At 39.3% G+C, this 17,659-nt stretch overlaps 1 protein-coding gene and 1 long non-coding RNA gene across 3 annotated transcripts in view; both read right to left on the minus strand.

Moving 5' to 3' along the window:
* TNNT1 (troponin T1, slow skeletal type) overlaps positions 1 to 9,851 on the minus strand; it is a 32,451-nt gene extending 22,600 nt beyond the window's left edge. The window contains exons 1-3 of one of the 2 annotated variants that reach the window (XM_070729357.1): positions 9,844 to 9,851; positions 8,505 to 8,549; positions 567 to 585 (exon numbers count right to left, since the gene is read on the minus strand). The gene's annotated coding sequence lies outside the window, so the exon portion shown is untranslated. Of the gene's footprint in view, positions 1 to 566; positions 586 to 4,917; positions 4,951 to 8,504; positions 8,550 to 9,843 lie in introns of those variants that run through there. The other variant, XM_070729359.1, reaches the window with a different exon arrangement.
* Positions 9,846 to 16,741, minus strand: LOC139154588 (uncharacterized). Its single transcript, XR_011556937.1, has 3 exons — positions 16,604 to 16,741; positions 12,709 to 12,758; positions 9,846 to 9,857 (listed from the first exon to the last, which is right to left on the minus strand). It is a non-coding gene; the product is annotated as an uncharacterized lncRNA (long non-coding RNA).
* Between the last annotated feature and the right edge of the window lie 918 nt (positions 16,742 to 17,659).

The raw sequence follows: 17,659 nt of genomic DNA on the forward strand, positions 1-17,659 counted from the left end.
CTATGGGTTTTTAGTTTTAATTATTAGATTTGTTTGTACATTGTTTTTTCTATTACTGTTGTGAGCCTACGGAGAGGGGCGGCCTACAAATTTAATAAATAAATAAATAAATAAATAAATAAATAAATAAATAAATAAATAAAATGAATTTTGTGGATTGGTGAACATAATCAAGGCATGTTTTACAAACCATGAAAGGATGAAACAATGCTTTTTATAGTTACAACCACTTAGTTTAGTGACCATCTGAAGTTATAACAGCACAGAAATAATTAATCTGGGACCATTTTTCACACTTAGGACCATTGCATTCTCCCCATGGTCATGTGATCAAAGTTTAGGTGCTTGGTAATTGACATGTGCTTATGACATTTGCATCTGTTGCAGAGTCATCTTTGTTACAAATGGTTGTAAGTCAAGCATTACTTGTAATCACATTTGTTGATTGTAAGACTTCATCACAGGGGAAGGGGAAGGATGGGATTTCATTGCAGAAAGACACAGGAGCTGAGAAAAGTGGATAAAAATGATTGCAACACTACTGGGATATAACTTCTTCTTCTTACCTTGGTCTGGGACGTTCTTCTGTGAGAAACAGAAGACAGAAAGGTGACTATTAGATGCAGAGAAAGAAGAAAACTTTGATTTGTGAAAGACTTATCAGAGGTGACTATGAATTGTGCATAATCTTAACAAGGGTTGGCGTACATTTCTACACATTCATAAAAAGAGGCCAATTAGGGCAGGAATAAAAAGTGGTTGACAATGTTGAGATCCCCAATATTTTGAGACCTAAAGTGACCCTTCTGCATTGGTCTCTCTGAATTGGAGAGGTGTTCTGGTGATTGCTGAGATGTGGGCCAGATAAGTGATGTTACAAGGCAGTCTTCACATTATTGTCATCATCCGCTGGGATATTCATCTAATCTTGGCACCCAATATTTTGATCAGTGCTGGGGTGGAAAAATCTATCATCTTTCCATTGTTGCAGAGCTACAATTTTCAGCAACAATGGGACAATACGCTACTGCAACCAATTCACTATAGCCAACTTGACATAGCCAACACACTATGGGACAAGTTGCCATGGGACAATTCAGCAAAGACAAAAGTTACCTTCTTGTCAATGAACCCATGGCCACTAATAATAAAATAACTAAAGAAAGTAAATCCAGAAATCCATGAGTTACAATAGTTTTGACGAAAATGTGGTTACGAATAATAAAAATAACAATGAAAGAATTAACACAGCATGGTGAGTTGTCCTCCAGTGTGTTGGCCATAGTGAGTTGTTTGGTGGCAAGTTGACGATGGAGAATTGGTTGCGATGAGTTGTCCTAGACCCTTAATAAGCCATCACAGTGGTGAGAGTTGCTAGAAATGATAGTTTGAAGCAACTGGAGAGACCAAAATTGCCATCAACGTTGGCCTCTTGTAGGGTTGCTTACTTAAACTGGAATTGTTCTGCCCTTTAAATGGCTATTTAAGCTTCAGAGCATCTTGCCAACATTTCGTTGTCACAGTGTGATACCAACAATCTTAGGTTGCCTCACTTAGTCAATAGGTCCCTCCTCCTCTCCCAAAAAAGTGATTTGAAAACTCTGGTTTGAAAACTGAGCCTGGAGAGGTCTAAATCTAACCCAAACCCTAGAAATTACTCCATGAACATAGATAAATACCAAACAAAATACAGTTTTCATGATCTGACATTGGTTTGCTCACAGCCATGTCTATAGGTACTAGAAAATATCTACCACCACTGTTTGGGCTTCGATATATTGCTTCCCTTATAGACATGGAAGGGGTATGCGTGTTCTCAGATATATGGATACATAGCGAGAACACATTGCTACACACTACATGCATGTATCCAGAACATACATAGCAGACAGACAGCATCAGAGGCCCACAGATATTTCTCGATAAAATATATCACCCAGGCCCATTCTTTTACAAACCTGCAGAAATCCTTTTCTTTAAGGGGCGTGGATGGGTGGGAAGGAAGAAATACAGGTAGTACTTGACTTATAACTATATGTTTAGTGACTATTAAAAGTTACCATCTTTGGGCTATGGCGAGAAAGACGTTTGCCCAGGTTCGCCTGGTGCACCAGTTACAGCCCTATTTGGACAGGGAGTCATTGTTTACAGTCGCTCATGCCTTCATCACCTCGAGGTTCGAATACTGCATTGCTCTCTACATGGGGCTACCTCTGAAAAGTGTTTGGAAACTTTAGATCATGCAGAATGCGGCCGCAAGAGCTATCGTGGGCTTTCCCAGATATGCCCATGTTTTATCAACACTCCACGGCTTGCACTGGCTGCCGATCAATTTCCGGTCACAATTCAAAGTGTTGGTAATGACCTATAAAGCCCTACATGGCATCGGACCAGAGTACCTACGAGACCGCCTTCTGCCGCACGAATCCCAGCGGCCGATTAGGTCCCACAGAGTTGGCCTTCTCCAGGTCCTGTCGACAAAACAATGCTGTCTGGCGGGACCCAGGGGAAGTAGCCCTGGGCCTCTGGAATCAACTCCCCCTGGAGATTCGAACTGCCCCTACCCTCCTCACCTTTCGTAAAATGTTGAAGACTCACCTTTGCCACCAGGCATGAGGGGCTTAATCTCCCCCCCTCCTTTTTTTGCTGACCTTTATTATGTTTATGTTCAGTCGGACTGAGTGTATATAGTTGTGTTGCAGATAAGTTTTTTATAACAATGTATTTTAAATTAGTTTTTTAAAATTTTTTAACATTAGATTTGTATTTATATTGTATTGCTGTTATGTTGTGAGCCGTCCCGAGTCTTCAGAGAGGGGTGGCATACAAATCTAATAAATTATTATTATTATTATTACAGCAGCACTGAAAAAAAGGGACTTATGACCATTTTTCACACAGCCTTTGTGTCCCCAGAGTCACATGATTCAAATTCAGTCATGTGACAGCTGGAATATATTTATGACAGTTGCTGTATCTCAGGGTCATGAAATGACCTTTCGTGATCTTCTGACAAGCAAAATCAATGGGGGAGCCAGATTCACTTAAAATAGTGTTATTAATTTAGTAACTGCGGTGATTCACTTAAGAACTGAGGGGAGAATGGTGGTAAAATGGGGCAAATGTCATTTTACAACTGTCTTGCTTAGCGATGAAAGTTTTGGGCTTGTTGTAGTTGTAAGTCAAGAACTACCATACGTTGGAGGAGATGGAGTAAGAGCAGTGAGGGATTTTTTGGCAAACAAGGCCAAGAAGACAATGGCTTAATAGCAGGCACATGAAGAAACAAGATGGCGGAGAGGAATGGCATTTGAAATCCATTCAACACCTTATAACTTTCTTTTACCACTGTACATTCAGTTATCCCTACATTCATTTCTACGAATCCCATTCTCTCCTCCAGTGTTTCCCAACCTTGGCAACTTGAAGATATCTGGACTTCAACTCCCAGAATTCCCCAGCCAGCATTCGCTGGCTGGGGAATTCTGGGAATTGAAGTCCAAATATCTTCATGTTGCCAGGGTTGGGAAACACTGCTCTACTCTGTCTCCAGTGCTTTTTTTCTATATGGAGAACTCTCCCTGGAAGCTGTTAGCGAAGGTAAATAAAATAGCATTTTGTTAGTTCTTATTTCAAGCAACGACTCCTTATTTAGAATTAAACTAATGTTTTCCATGATGTGCATGTTTTTACCTACAGGGAGGTGCTTATCTGAGGAGCACTAAATATGATTTCTGCCCAATTCCCTAAGCAGACCTACATGAAGGCATGTAACCGTTTCTATCACTCGCTTATAGAGACTGGACCACTATTGCTTGTCTCTTGGCTATTCTGAGAGATACTGTATTGCAGGGATCCTCAAACTTGGCAACTTTAAGACTTGTGGACTTCAACTCCCAGAATTCTCCAGCCAGTTATGCTGTCTGGAGAATTCTGGGAGTTGAAGTCCACCAGTCTTCAAATTGCCAAGTTTGAAGACCTCTGCTGTATTGTATATAATGAATAAATTGAGAATTTTAGATGCCAAAATGGGTTTGATTTATCTGTAGATGGGCTTATTATGAGTATATATGGTAATACTTTTTAAAAGTACCCCTATACCCATCTTGCATATAATGTATAAACCTATCCAGAGATAAACTAATCCTCATTTTTTTCTACCAAAATGCCAAGACAAATGGCTAATCCACAGATAAGCCAATTGTGAAAATCAAAACATTCAACCGTTTTTAGGGTTGTACATTTTATTTCTGCGCTGTACATTTTTTCCACAGTATTGGGGTTAAAAATCCAAAGATGAGCCTCTTTGCAAAAGAGTTTATTACATGGGACTATACGGTACATTAGAACCATAAATTTCCCAGGACAGGAATGTTGCAAAGATCAGCCACAAATAGGCACCCAGCCTAAAGCATAAGAAATATGGATTTCTGTAGAACTCTAGAAAAGCCAAGAGTAAAAGGAGGCAGTTTTAAACCCAAGAGCATGGAAGCCTTGGGTCTCAGCTGTCAAAAAGCAATCAATGTTTTAAGTGGCTTCAGTGGCAGCATTACAATAAAGGTTTGGGAATACAGTACTCGCATGACAGAGGTCTTCAAACTTAGCAACTTTAAGACTTGTGGATTTCAACTCCCAGAAATCTCCAGCTGGCATTCTGGGAGTTGAAATCGGCAACTCTTAAACTTGCCAAGTCTAGGCATCCCTGTCATATGACATTGAATTTCTGGGAAACTTCAGCCTGAATTTGGACCAGCCAAGGATAGCCTGTCAGTTGGCACTTCTATCCAGCCTGTTCACTATCTGAGACTATGATTCAGGTAGAATGAAGGAAATGATTGTATCTTGGACTCCCCAGGAGGGTTTTCTCCATCCCACCCCTTTCCCAAGAGGGAGAAATGTAGTGAAGGATAAATGTACCTGGCTCAGGAGCCTGGTCTGGTTCTTCGGCTACTGCAAACAACATAAATCGCAGAGACAAGAGGTTGGAAAACAAATATTGGGCAGGGAGAGGAGGAAGCAAGAACAGGGAAGGAGTGATGGAGACCAAATCCAGGAGAAAAAGGAAAAGGTAGTTAGATCAGTCCATCTCTAGACCACTTTCCCCAAGCTAGGGAATGGATCCGGATACAAACTTCCCATTGAATTAAGAGCCAGATGGATCAGAAACAAGCGTCCCATTGAATTAAGAGCCAGAAAAATCTCAAGATGATGAATGCAGGAGTCTGATACATTTAAGGTTTAATATGCTGCAACGTCCTGCCTGTCGGCGACTACTTCAGCTTCAACCACAACAACACAAGAGCACACAACAGATTTAAACTTAATATTAACCGCTCCAAACTTGACTGTAAAAAATATGACTTCAGTAACCGAGTTGTCGAAGCATTGAACTCATTATCCGACTCTGTAGTGTCATCCCCAAACCCCCAACAATTTACCCTTAGATTATCCACGGTTGACCTATCCAGATTCCTAAGAGGTCAGTAAGGGGCGAGTACAAGTGCACTAGAGTGCCTTCCGTCCCCTGTCCTATTGCTCTCCTATATCTCCTATACCTTTCTTCTATTCCTATATCTCTTCTTCTATTCTTTCATTGATATGTTCTATTACTATATCTTCTTTTCTATTCTTTCTTAGATGTATTTTACTATGATTATCTCCTCTATAACCTTCATCATGTAATTTACTATGTATATATATAACCATTAAAACTCTCATTGTGTATTGGACAAAATAAATGAATGAATGAATGAATGGATGGATGGATTTGTATGCCGCCCCTCTCCGAGGACTCGGGGCGGCTCACAACATATATTAAAGGACATTTAAAGGACACCAGGTTGGGAAAGACGTCATTTAGAGATGGAGAATAAAAATGATCCAAATCATTAAAAGAATGAGGTCATCCACTATATCATGGATAGACATTGAATGGGGAGCAATCAAATATATCTTTTTCCCTACCAGAAAAAAGGTGGCGGGGTTGAGAGGAGGTAATCCAGGAAGTCCTTATAGGAGTCTGAAGGCAATATTTAAGGTAGGGCTTCCCAATTTTGTTAACTTTAAGACATGTGGACGTCAATTCTCAGAATTCCCCAGTTAGCCATGAAGGCCGAGGAATTCCGGGAATGGAAGTCTGCACCTCTTAAAAGTTGCTAAGGCTGGCAATTCTTGATTTAAGAAGTCAAGCTTGTTGTTTCTCTTCAGATTTTGAATTGTCTGTTATCAAACTTGGCTGCTTTTTCTAGAAACCTTCCCACATCCCTAAGCAGGACCAGGATATTATAAGGGATCTTTGGGGTTTGGCTGATAGCACACAATCCACTTGGCAAAGGCAATATCGGGGTGGGGAGGTGGGGGGCATGTTCTTGTGGTGAGGCAATTTAAAAAGCCTTCCGGAAAATTAAAAAGTAGGATTGTGCTAATTCCACATTATAAAACAAAAATAGCAATAGCAAACGCACTGACTTTCAAAACTGATTCCCCCCACCTCCCAGGCTACTCCAACATTCCCAGGGTGCAGTCGTATAAAGCAGGGGTCCTCAAACTAGGCAACTTTAAGACTTGTGGACTTCAGTTCCCAGAATTCTGGGAGTTGAAGTCCACAAGTCTTAAAGTTACCAAGTTTGAAGGCCTCTGGTGTAAAGTTTCACATGTGCTAGACTCACAGTCACGTCAGCAGCAAATCACACCAACTGGCCCAGCAAAAATTTTTGAGGAAAGCACATTCCTGGCTTTGTGCATGTGTGAAATTAGTAACCTTGGCTATCACCAAGTGTTGTTTTATTATTGATGGATGCAATTTACTCTCCTTATGTACAGTGGCAGCATGTACACCGAAGACAAATTTCTTGGATTTTTTTCCCCCTTGCTTCTTCAATCACACTTAGCCAATAAAGAATTCAATTCTATTCAATTCTATTCAATTCTATTCAATTCTATTCAATTCTATTCAATTCTATTCAATTCTATTCAATTCTATTCAATTCTATTCAATTCTATTCAATTCTATTCAATTCAATTCTATTCAATTCTATTCAATTCAATTCTATTCAATTCAATTCTGTTCTATTCAGTTCTATTCTATTCTATTCAATTCTATTCAATTCAATTCAATTCTATTCTATTCAATTCTATTCAATTCTATTCAATTCTATTCAATTCTATTCAATTCTATTCAATTCTATTCAATTCTATTCAATTCTATTCTACTCTATTCTATTCTATTCTACTCTACTCTACTCCACTCCACTCCACTCCACTCTACTCTACTCTATACTCTATTCTAAAAGAAAATGTTGCCTGAAAATTTCTCCAAGCTGAACTCATGGTTCCATTGACGGCTCTTGCCTTGGTGGCAGCTTTGACTTAAAACCACCTTATTTTGAGTTACTGCCAGCCAATCAAATATCATACAGAAAATGTAGCAATCAGCACTGGTTATGCAATAGAGTCCCTAAGGGCTAATTGTCTTCTTCAGAGAAGAGAAAAATAAAAAGATTCGGTACGGTAGCTTCTTTTCCCTGGTCAGATTTAAAGCATTAACAGCATCAATTTTCCCTCTGAGATGTTAATAATTTTACTGCTATTCCCCCTACATTGCTTAATGCATTTTTCGATTCCTTGACTGTTAAACGTTAAAAGAGGGCTCATTTCTGAAGGACTATAACAAATGTTTGCAGAAATAACTCTTGGCTCTGCACTGTTTGGAAATGTGTGTTATTCAAAACGATTCAAAATTACTCAAAGTAACCCAAAGACTGCATTCAGATGGGGGTTTTTTTTCTGGATACCAAAAGCTGAAGAAAGACATGTTGGGAAAATTATCAGATGTTAGAATCTGTTAAATCAAAAGAGAAAAGCCAAAAGGGAAAAAAAGAAGAAAAGGGGGGGTGGAAAGGAGAAAAAAAGGAAAACATTTCAAGGGTAGATCAAACAGCTTCAAGCACAAGTGAGGGAATACAGATCATAAAAACAATATTGGATTTAAATATTTTTAATGGATCCAGCTATTCTACAAAGCAAATTTCCTGAAAGACCTGGCAGTCTGTTGTGATTCCAAACTTTCCCTTCAATCCTGTTGCAATGGAGCTCTGTTTTCCAAATCTTATTTACTCTGTCCCACTCTCTCCAGAAAAGAAGAGAATTGGGTGGAGGGATATCAGTTTAGGATTTGCCCACTCCTGTTATTATAACAATAACAGGAGTGGGCAATAACAAAGATCTAATGTGTGATGAAGCCTGAGAGAGGATCTCAAACTTGGTGCTGCCCTTGGATTTTATCAGAATAAGGAGTAATTGTTACTTGAACTTTGGGGCAACCTGTCTTGCTCAGAATGAGATACAGGCAAACTCATAGGATTGGGGTTGGGGTTGGGAATGGGAATAAATTGCAAAAACACGAATGGGACAACCATGTCCTGGATGATTAAGAATCTCCATTGACATTTACTCCAGGGCTAAGCACATCTTAACCACAACTGGGGACCTGGTCATTGTCTCACCTTCCTCTTCTTCTTCCTCTTCATCTCCTGCAGCATGTTCCTCTTCTTGATGAAACAAAGAGAAAGAGAAGGAGACAGATGTAGAGATGTTATTAAATTAGCAAATGAGGAAGCGATTTGGTGATTGACAAATATGGAGTATTTATTTATTTTTTTCATTTCAATTTTCGTTTCATTATGTTCAGAAATGTTCAAATTAGTATGCAAAGGCCAAAGGTATTCAAAAAATTTAAAATTGGAAGCGTTACATATATATATAGTGAAATAATTACCCACAGCCATGGGGGGGGGAGGCCCATTTCTGAGCAAAATAAACAAATAAGCATCAATTTTTTCCTTTCAATTTTCCTTTCATTATGTTCAGAAATGTTCAAATGAACATTTGAATTGAAATTGAAAGGAAAAAATTGATGCTTATTTGTTTATTTTTGAGTATAAGTATAAACCTACTCAAGTATAAGCCTAGTTTTGCTACTGGAGCTGCGGTTCCAGTAGTAAAATTTTGCTCATCTTATACTCAAGTATAAGCCTAATCTATATAGAAAATGAAATACCGGTAATTGCCAAAGATGGCTTGGAAATGGCAGGCCAATCTATAAAATGAAATAATTTCACATAGCCGTGGGGGGGGGGGGGGGGAGGCCCTTTTCTGAGCAAAATAAACAAATAAGCATCCTTTTTTCATTTCAATTTTCATTTCATTATATTCAGAAATGTTCAAATTAGTTTCCCAATGCCAAAGATGGTCAAAAAAGTCAGATTTTGCAGCCTAATCTAGATGAAAATGAACAAAATTTCACAAAAATGGGGGGGGGATTTTATGACCACAATAAACAAATAAGCATTAATATTTTCATTTCAATTTTTATATCATTGTGTTCAGAAATGTTCAAGTTAGTACACGAGCAAAAAAAGTATTCAAAAAGACCATTCCAGTAGCTAGAACCAAGCTTTTTATACTCCAGGTCTAAAAGGACCCTGAGGGTAATAAGTGTATAGTAAATGGGAGGAGACTACCAGAGTTAAAACCTTAAAGTTTTGGATTTTTTTTATTCCCCTCCCCTCACCTTCTTGCTTCGGCAGCAACTGTCCTCCTTCTCTTCTTCTTCCTCCTCCTCCCACCCAAATTCTGAGCTTTTATTTCTTTCCTAATAGGTTTGCACGCATTATTTGCTTTTACATTGATTCCTATGGGGAAAATTGCTTCTACTTACAAACTTTTCTACTTAAGAACCTGGTCACAGAATGAATTAAGTTCTTAAGCAGAGGTACCACTGTAAACTGAAAAACTACTCCTAGAATTGAGGGAATGATAATGGGTGGATCAATAATCCCTTACCTTCCTGCTGCTCCCTGGGAAGTAGGAATCAAAGTCGTCAGAGAAAGAGACAAAGAGAATGAGAGAAATTGAGAGTAAATATGAATAAATCCTTCATTTATAAAACTGTTGGCAGATGGTCTGTAGACAATGAAAGAATGTTGAAATAGCATTAGCACAACAGTAGTATTTAGGCTTATATATGCCCTATAGTGGTTTATAGCACTCTCTGGATGATTTATAATGTAAAAGCATTATTTGCATGCTGCCCCCAACAATATGGGTTCTCATTTCACCGACTTTGGAAGTATGGAAGGCTGAGTCAACCTTGAGCTCTATCAAGATTGAACTCCAGACTGTGGGCAGAGTTTGTCCAGATTAGGTCTGCCTGATGTAATATTACAATGCAAAAAGAAGGATTGTAATTATTGTAATGAGTGTCACAATGAAAGAATGCTTAGTCAATGTGAATCTACAAATTGTAATGTAACCTGATTGGTTGACTAATGTATATAACATGATACACCTTTGCATAGATAGGTGTATCATGCTACTCCAACAGAGTTTGCCTGCAATGCTGCACTTTTAGCCACAGCGCCACCAGGGCTTATCCACAGAAATAGATATGAGACTACTTTAAGGAGTTCCTCTCAATTACGTTATTAATGCAACTTTGTAAAGAGCTAAGTTTTAAGAGCTGCTTTCAGGGAAGAGTGCTAGGTTGGTTGGAGGCATGAGAAGGCTCAGATGTGGGTCTCTGATGCAACACATAAATCTCTTGAAAGCAGTGGTGAAATCCATTTTTTTTACTACCGGTTCTGTGGGCGTGGCTTGGTGGGCATGGTGTGGCTTGGTGGGTGTGGCTTGGTAAGCATAGCAGCGGAAGGATACTGCAAAATCTCCATTTCCACCTCACTCCAGAGGAAGGATATTGAAAAATCTCTGCACATGAGCAGAGGCATCTGCACATGTGCAGAGGGTCACTGGCACTTCCAATAGGGAAGGTAAGTAGAACCCACCCCTGCCTTGATTGTCTGCAGCAGACCAATAAGCAATACAATACAGTTAGTACTAGGCTTACGAACTTACATTTATATACCATTCAAAGTTACAACGGGGCTGAAAAAAGTAACATATGACTGGTCCTCACATTCATTTACAACCATTGCAGCATCCCCACCATCACACAATCACAATTCAGACATTTGGCAACCAGCATATATATTTATGACAATTGCATGACTGCCCTTTTCAACCTTCCAGGGCCAAATTTGACCAGACAAAGTCAGTGGAAGAAATTTGGATTAACTTAATGATCAGATGGTTAACTTTTTTTTTTAAATGCAGTGACTTGCTTAACAACAATAGCAAAAATCATAAATTTGGGCAGAACTCACTTAACAAAAGCTCTGTCTTTAGCCCCAATTGCAGTCGTAAACTGAGAACTAACTGCAGTTCAATTGTTGAGTCCGGCTTGCTCTATATATTTCTCTTCTATAAATAGCTCTTCAGTATAAGATGAATATAGATAAGAATCCAACGGAAATGAAGGTGGGTGTTTTGCAAGGGAGGTAAAGAAAATAGGAGAAATTGTTGTTGTTTTCCTACATTTCCATTTCCCTTGTTCTGGGAGATAATTAATTTGTTTAATTTATAATATATTACTTATAATTAATTTTCTTAAACAAAAAGTAACTTTGTTTAATTCTGTAAAAACTGTTGCTGGGTATACGTGAATAAATAAAGCTGATTTCATTAAACAGGCTTTTCAGCTTTTGTATCTGCTTCACATCTTTTTGGACAAGTCAGCAATCTATTTGCAATTCATCAACCTGAAATACTAACAAATGTCATTTTTCAAAGTTTAAAGCTTCGGTTTCCTCCGAATCAGCACACTTTAAAATAGGGGTCTCCAATCTTGACAACTTTAAGACTTGTGGACTTCGACTTCCAGAAAAAGCTGGCTGAGGAATTCTGGGAGTTGAAGTCCACAAATGTTAAACATTGCCAAGGTTGGAGACCCTGACTTTAAAATATGAATTTCACAATTGATTCTAAAGGAGAATCTTATGTAAACTAAGCACTTGCCCCAATTCTTCTAAAAATCCCCAAATCCAAGGATAATCCCATCAAGATTAATAACCACAGAAGGAGAATTGATATGGAGTACAGTGATCCCCCGATTATCGTGAGGGTTCCGTTCCAAGACCCCTCACGATAATCGATATTTCAGGATGTAGTGGTGCGGAAGTAAAAACACCATCTGCGCATGCGCGCCCCTTTTTCCATGGCCGCACATGCGCAGCTGGTGGAGTTTGCATGTGGGCGGCGGGGAAGACCCTTCGGCCGCCCAACAGCTGATCTGCTCCGCAGCGTGGCAGCAGCGAGGAGCCGAAGATGGGGTTTCCCTGTTGCCCAGGCAACGGGGAAACCCCATCTTCGGCTCCTTGCTGCTGCCGCGCTGCGGAGCAGATCAGCTGTTGGGCAGCCGAAGGAACCTTCCCTGGGTCTTCCCGCCGCCCAGGCTGCTTGCCCGTTCGCCCGCCCGCCCGGCTGCTCGCTTGCCGCTTGCCCGTTCGCCCGCCCGCCCGGCTGCTCGCTTGCCGCTCGAGAGCAAGAGGGGGAGAGATAGAGAAAGAGAGAGAAGGAAAGAAAGAGATGAGAGAGGGAGGAAGAGAGTGTGAGAGAGGAAGAAGCAAGATAGAGAAAGAGAGAGAGAAAGAAAGATGAGAAAGGAAGGGAGTGACGTCATCGGGTGAAAAAATCGCGATATAGCGATTCGCAATGATCGGGATCGCGAAACTCGGGGGATCACTGTACTTATAAGTGCCCCAAACTTTGTACATATTCAACCATACATTTGGGATTGGATGTTGATTTACTTACTCCTCATATTCGACTTCTTCATCAGACATAGTGGAAGTTATTACGTTTATCTAGAAAAAATAAATAGATAAGTCATATGGGGGTGGCTTTTTTTTGTTTCTTTGCAGGTAAGAAAGATTGTGGAATTAAATCTCAGATATTATCTCTGACAAATGTCTATGGAAAGACTATTAATAACCCAGTTTCATTGCCATAATTATAATGATCACAGTCATCTTTATTTTTAACATTGCTATTATGATCATTTTCAGCACATGGATAGAAATAGAATAGAATAGAATTCTTTTATTGGCCAAGTGTGATTGGACACACAAGGAATTTGTCTTTGGTGCATATGCTCTCAGTGTACATTTGTCAAGAATCATAAGGTGCACCACTCAATGATTGTCATAGGGGTCAAATAAGCAATCAAGAAACAATCAATATAAACCATAAGAATACAAGCAACAAGTTACAGTCATAGTCATAAGTGGGAGATCAGTGATAGGAATGATGAGAAGACTAATAGTAATAGTAATGCAGCCTTAGAGGATGGTGGCAGAATCAGCAAGTGCTGCTACCATGTGGCGGTCTATGGCTGCGGAGTAGCAGAGAGAGGAGAGAGAGAGAGGCTGCACCATGTAGCCTCCCTGGGAGTGTCGGGCCTGAACATTGTCTTAGTTTAAAGCAACCTGACTGATGGCAATAATGAAATAGTTAATTATGGCAAGCTTGAACCTCCCCTCCTTCAGGCCTGTGCCTGTTGCTCTAGGCTCTGACCGAGAGCTCATTCTAAATCTATGTGGAATCCTTTGGCCTTTTATGGTATGGATTGTAGTCACAGCCAGTAAAGAGACAAAGAAGGACTGTGATCAAAGACAGCAGGCAGGGTATGTGGGAACAAGGTTAGGGAAGATAATAGTTTCCATCTCAATCTATTTTTAATGTTTCCCATTGCTGAGCCCAGAAGGAAATACAAGCAACCTAGGCATCAGATTTATGGGAAGAGGAGTATACAGTGGTACCTCTACTTAAGAACTTCATTCGTTCCGTGACCAGGTTCTCAAGTAGAAAAGTTTGTAAGAAGAAGCAATTTTTCCCATAGGAATCAGTGTAAAAGCAAATAATGCATGCAAACCCATTAGGAAAGAAATAAAAGCTCGGAATTTGGGTGGGAGGAGGAGGAAGAAAAAGAGGAGGACAGTCGCTGCCAAAGGAAGAAGATCTGAGGGGAGGGGAATCCAAAAAATTCCAAAACTTTAAGGCTTTAAAAAAAAGAGGAACTCTGAGGTGGCGAGGAAGAACACACGCCTCCCATACACCTGGCACAAGGCTGCCTCCTATACCCTGCACCAGAGAGAGAAACCCAGGGGGAATGGCATGAAACTAGCCGGGCCTACATGCCGCTCTCAAATTTCTGGGGGAAATTTTCTGGGTTTGGGTTCTTAACTAGAAAATGGTTCTTAAGAAGAGGTAAAAAATCTTGAACACCCAGTTCTTATCTTAAAAAGTTCTTAAGTAGAGGCGTTCTTAGGTAGAGGTACCACTGTAATTGGAGAAAAACTGGGAATATAATTCCACCTTTGTGCCAAAGCCCACTGAAACAATATCGCCAAAAAGGCTTCTAGAGTTGTTAACCTGATCCTACACAGCTTCTGCTCCAGCAATCTCACACTACTCACCAGAGCCTACAAAACTTTTGCCAGACTCATCCTTGAATACAGTTCATCTGTCTGGAAACCATACGACATCTTGGACATCAACACTCTAGAAAATGTCCAAAGATACTTCACCAGAAGAGCCCTTCACTCCTCCACTCGAAACAGAATGCCCTACGAAAATAGACTAACAATCCTGGGTCTAGAAAGCTTAGAACTACGGCGCCTAAAACACGATCTAAGTATTGCCCACAAGATCATATGCTGCAACGTCCTGCCTGTCAATGACTACTTCAGCTTCAACCGCAACAACACAAGATCATGCAATAAATTCAAACTTAATATTAACTGCTCCAAGCTTGCCTGTAAAAAATATGACTTTAGGATTTGATCCTGTAGCCTCTGCCAGAGAATTAACCTCTGGGCCACAGGATCTGATCCCTTTCAGCTTTGTACCAGGGAGGGACTATATATGTTTTTTCTGTCGGATCACCCTGGTATATTGAAGGAACATCACAGTGATCCGACCAGTTATATATATACATATATGCATGGCCCTAGGTTTGTCCGAGAGGCAAAAAAAAAAAAAAAAGGAGCTGTGATGTTCCTTCAATATACCAGGGTGATTTGACACAAAAACCATGTAACCCTTCCCTGGTACAGAGCTGAAGGGATTGGTTACTGTAACCTAGAGGTTAATTCTCTGCCTTACAAGGCAAAGATTGCAAGTTCAAATCCCAGTGAGGTATGGCTAGCTGATAAGGCCAAAATAAGGCCAAAATAGATCTATCCTAGTCTCCCTTAATTTTCAAATTCAGCTAAAAAATGTGACATATATACATATACATATATGTATCCTAGCATCATGTATATGAATATTATTATTTCTACTGTTTTTCTAATTTTTTATCTCTTTACTAGTGTCATGTATATAAACACTATTATATCTTCACATACCTCCATTAAGTACTAGACAAAACCAATAAATAAATAAACAATTTCCCCCTGCTCATCAAATCAGGACCGATGGCTGGCTACCTATCCTCCTGTACCAACTCACTTTGTGGTGCCTATGGTGCCGCCATCTTGTTTTTGTCTTCTGCACATGTGCAGAAGCTGGTTGTTGCTTCTGCACATGCACAGAAGCTGGGTTTTTGGCACTGTGCAATGCGTGGACTCCCACACAACATGGGAGGAAACGAACCTGCGGCGATGTAAGCTAGAACCCATTCCTGGTTCAAACCTAGCCAGCATGGTATGTGATTGAGTGGAGCTTTGAACTGGATTTCCTCCTATTAAGTAGAAACCAATGGCTATTTAGTGCAAATGTTCACTGTTAATTTTACTTAAAAGAACTGCACATTGCCCTGGTACAAGCTTAAAAGGCTTGTCAACCTAGTTTAATTTTCTGGGTCATCTTCCAACAAGTAGCCTGTCTTTATAAGGAGGCAAAATTTCCATTCTTGTTGGTCTTTATACCAAGAAAATGGACACTTGGAAAATCTTTTAGAAAAAGTCATTTGAACCTCACTGAAGTGCAGCACACCTGTATTTTTAAACATGTTATGTATTTTTAAATGTGTGCATAAGCGCACTAGAGTGCCTTCCGTCCCCTGTCCTATAGTCTGTCCTATATCTCGTATTTCTTCTCTACTATATCCTCTGTAACCTTCATTGTGTAGTATTGTGTATTGGACAAAATAAATAAATAAATAAAAATAAAATAATGACAGAGAGCTGCTGGGGTTTTCCAAAGTGCAAAGTATGCAATGATGCCTCCAAATCATTCTCGCAAAGAATATCATTCTTATTCAGTATATCAATATGGGGAATTTGTGTTTTAAGGGCTGTGGGCCAAAAGAGGAAGAGGAGAGATTTGATCTAATTGTGTGAAATCCTAAAATGGAGTGACAAAGCAGCAGAAAAAAATATATACCTTTTCACCAAATAATTATTACAAACAAATATAACTAATATTGGAATAAAGAAGTATGTACTGTAGCATAAAATGTATCCCATGTGTGAATATATTAGAATCTATCCTAGTCTGTGATGAAATAAACAATTTTAGATATCAATAATTTTGTAGCAAACTTTCAAGTAAAATATAGTACAGTATCTCTATAATATAGCAATATAATATGTAGCCACTCTATCCAGAGAATAGACACTAAATTTATTGTACTAGAGTTAGCAACTTCTAAACAATATTGTAGCAATATAAAAGATAACATAGAAAAAATATTTAAAATACATACGTTTTATTAGGAGAACTTAAATTTGTTATGATTGTCCAGGAAGGGTATAAACAATTGACTTATCTGTGTGCTTTGGCAATGTTCACACAATATACTCATCTATCGTTTACTGGGCTACAATTTAGTGACTTAATTGTCTGGGTTCCCATCATAAACTAACCAACCCCAGCTAGATTTTCAAAATCTAGCATCAAACCACCAATAATTGGTCCTCGTTTAGCTTAGACATTTAAGCCTCAGGGGGAAACATTTAGAGGTTAAGTTGTCCCTTTTCCAGCTGGTGATATATAAATAAAATTAAACTACCGGTAGTTTTATTTATTTAATTTTTTTGAAAGATGATAGTGACTTAAAAATTGACTGCTAGTTGGTTACTCTTCTGTAGTATCCCAGGTCTCCTTGAAGAGGGTCAATTTAGGATTGAAGTGGGGGTCAGAATAGAAATAATTCTCTCCGAGTCCTCCCTCCCAATTTAGTTTGTCTTGGAAGTCCTGAGTCTGCTTCATATTAAACTCCAATTGTGGAAGTCAAGAAAAGGATGATGGTGTGAATCCAAAAGCATTATAACTGGACAGGGATTGAAACCTTACAGGATTGAGACAAGAAACATAGCAGGTTATCCTTGTCTTTGATCAGCTTAGTGATGGTCTGCATTTACCATGACTTAAACTTCTGCGTCCCTTCATCCTTCAGATTCTGATCTTCTCTAATGTAACTTGTTGCTTGTATCCTTACGATTTAGATTCATATCAATTGTTTCCTGATTGCTTATTTGACCCCTATGACAATCATTAAGTAACTCATGATTGTTGACAAATGTATCTTTTCTTTTATGTACACTGAGAGCATATGCACCAAAGACATTCCTTGTGCGTCCAATGGCCAATGAAATTCTATTCTATTCCCTTCCCTTCCCTTCCCATCCCATCCCATCCTATCCTATCTTATCGAGCAAGATTCACTCAGTGCCTCTAGGAAAGAGCCTTATACGAAAGAGAAAATAGGACTTATACGAAAGAGCCTTTGGACTTATACGAAAGAGAACTTAGGGCCAAC

Source organism: Erythrolamprus reginae, chromosome Z (assembly GCF_031021105.1).
Source record: "Erythrolamprus reginae isolate rEryReg1 chromosome Z, rEryReg1.hap1, whole genome shotgun sequence".
In the NCBI taxonomy this organism is placed as follows: Eukaryota; Metazoa; Chordata; class Lepidosauria; order Squamata; family Dipsadidae; genus Erythrolamprus; species Erythrolamprus reginae.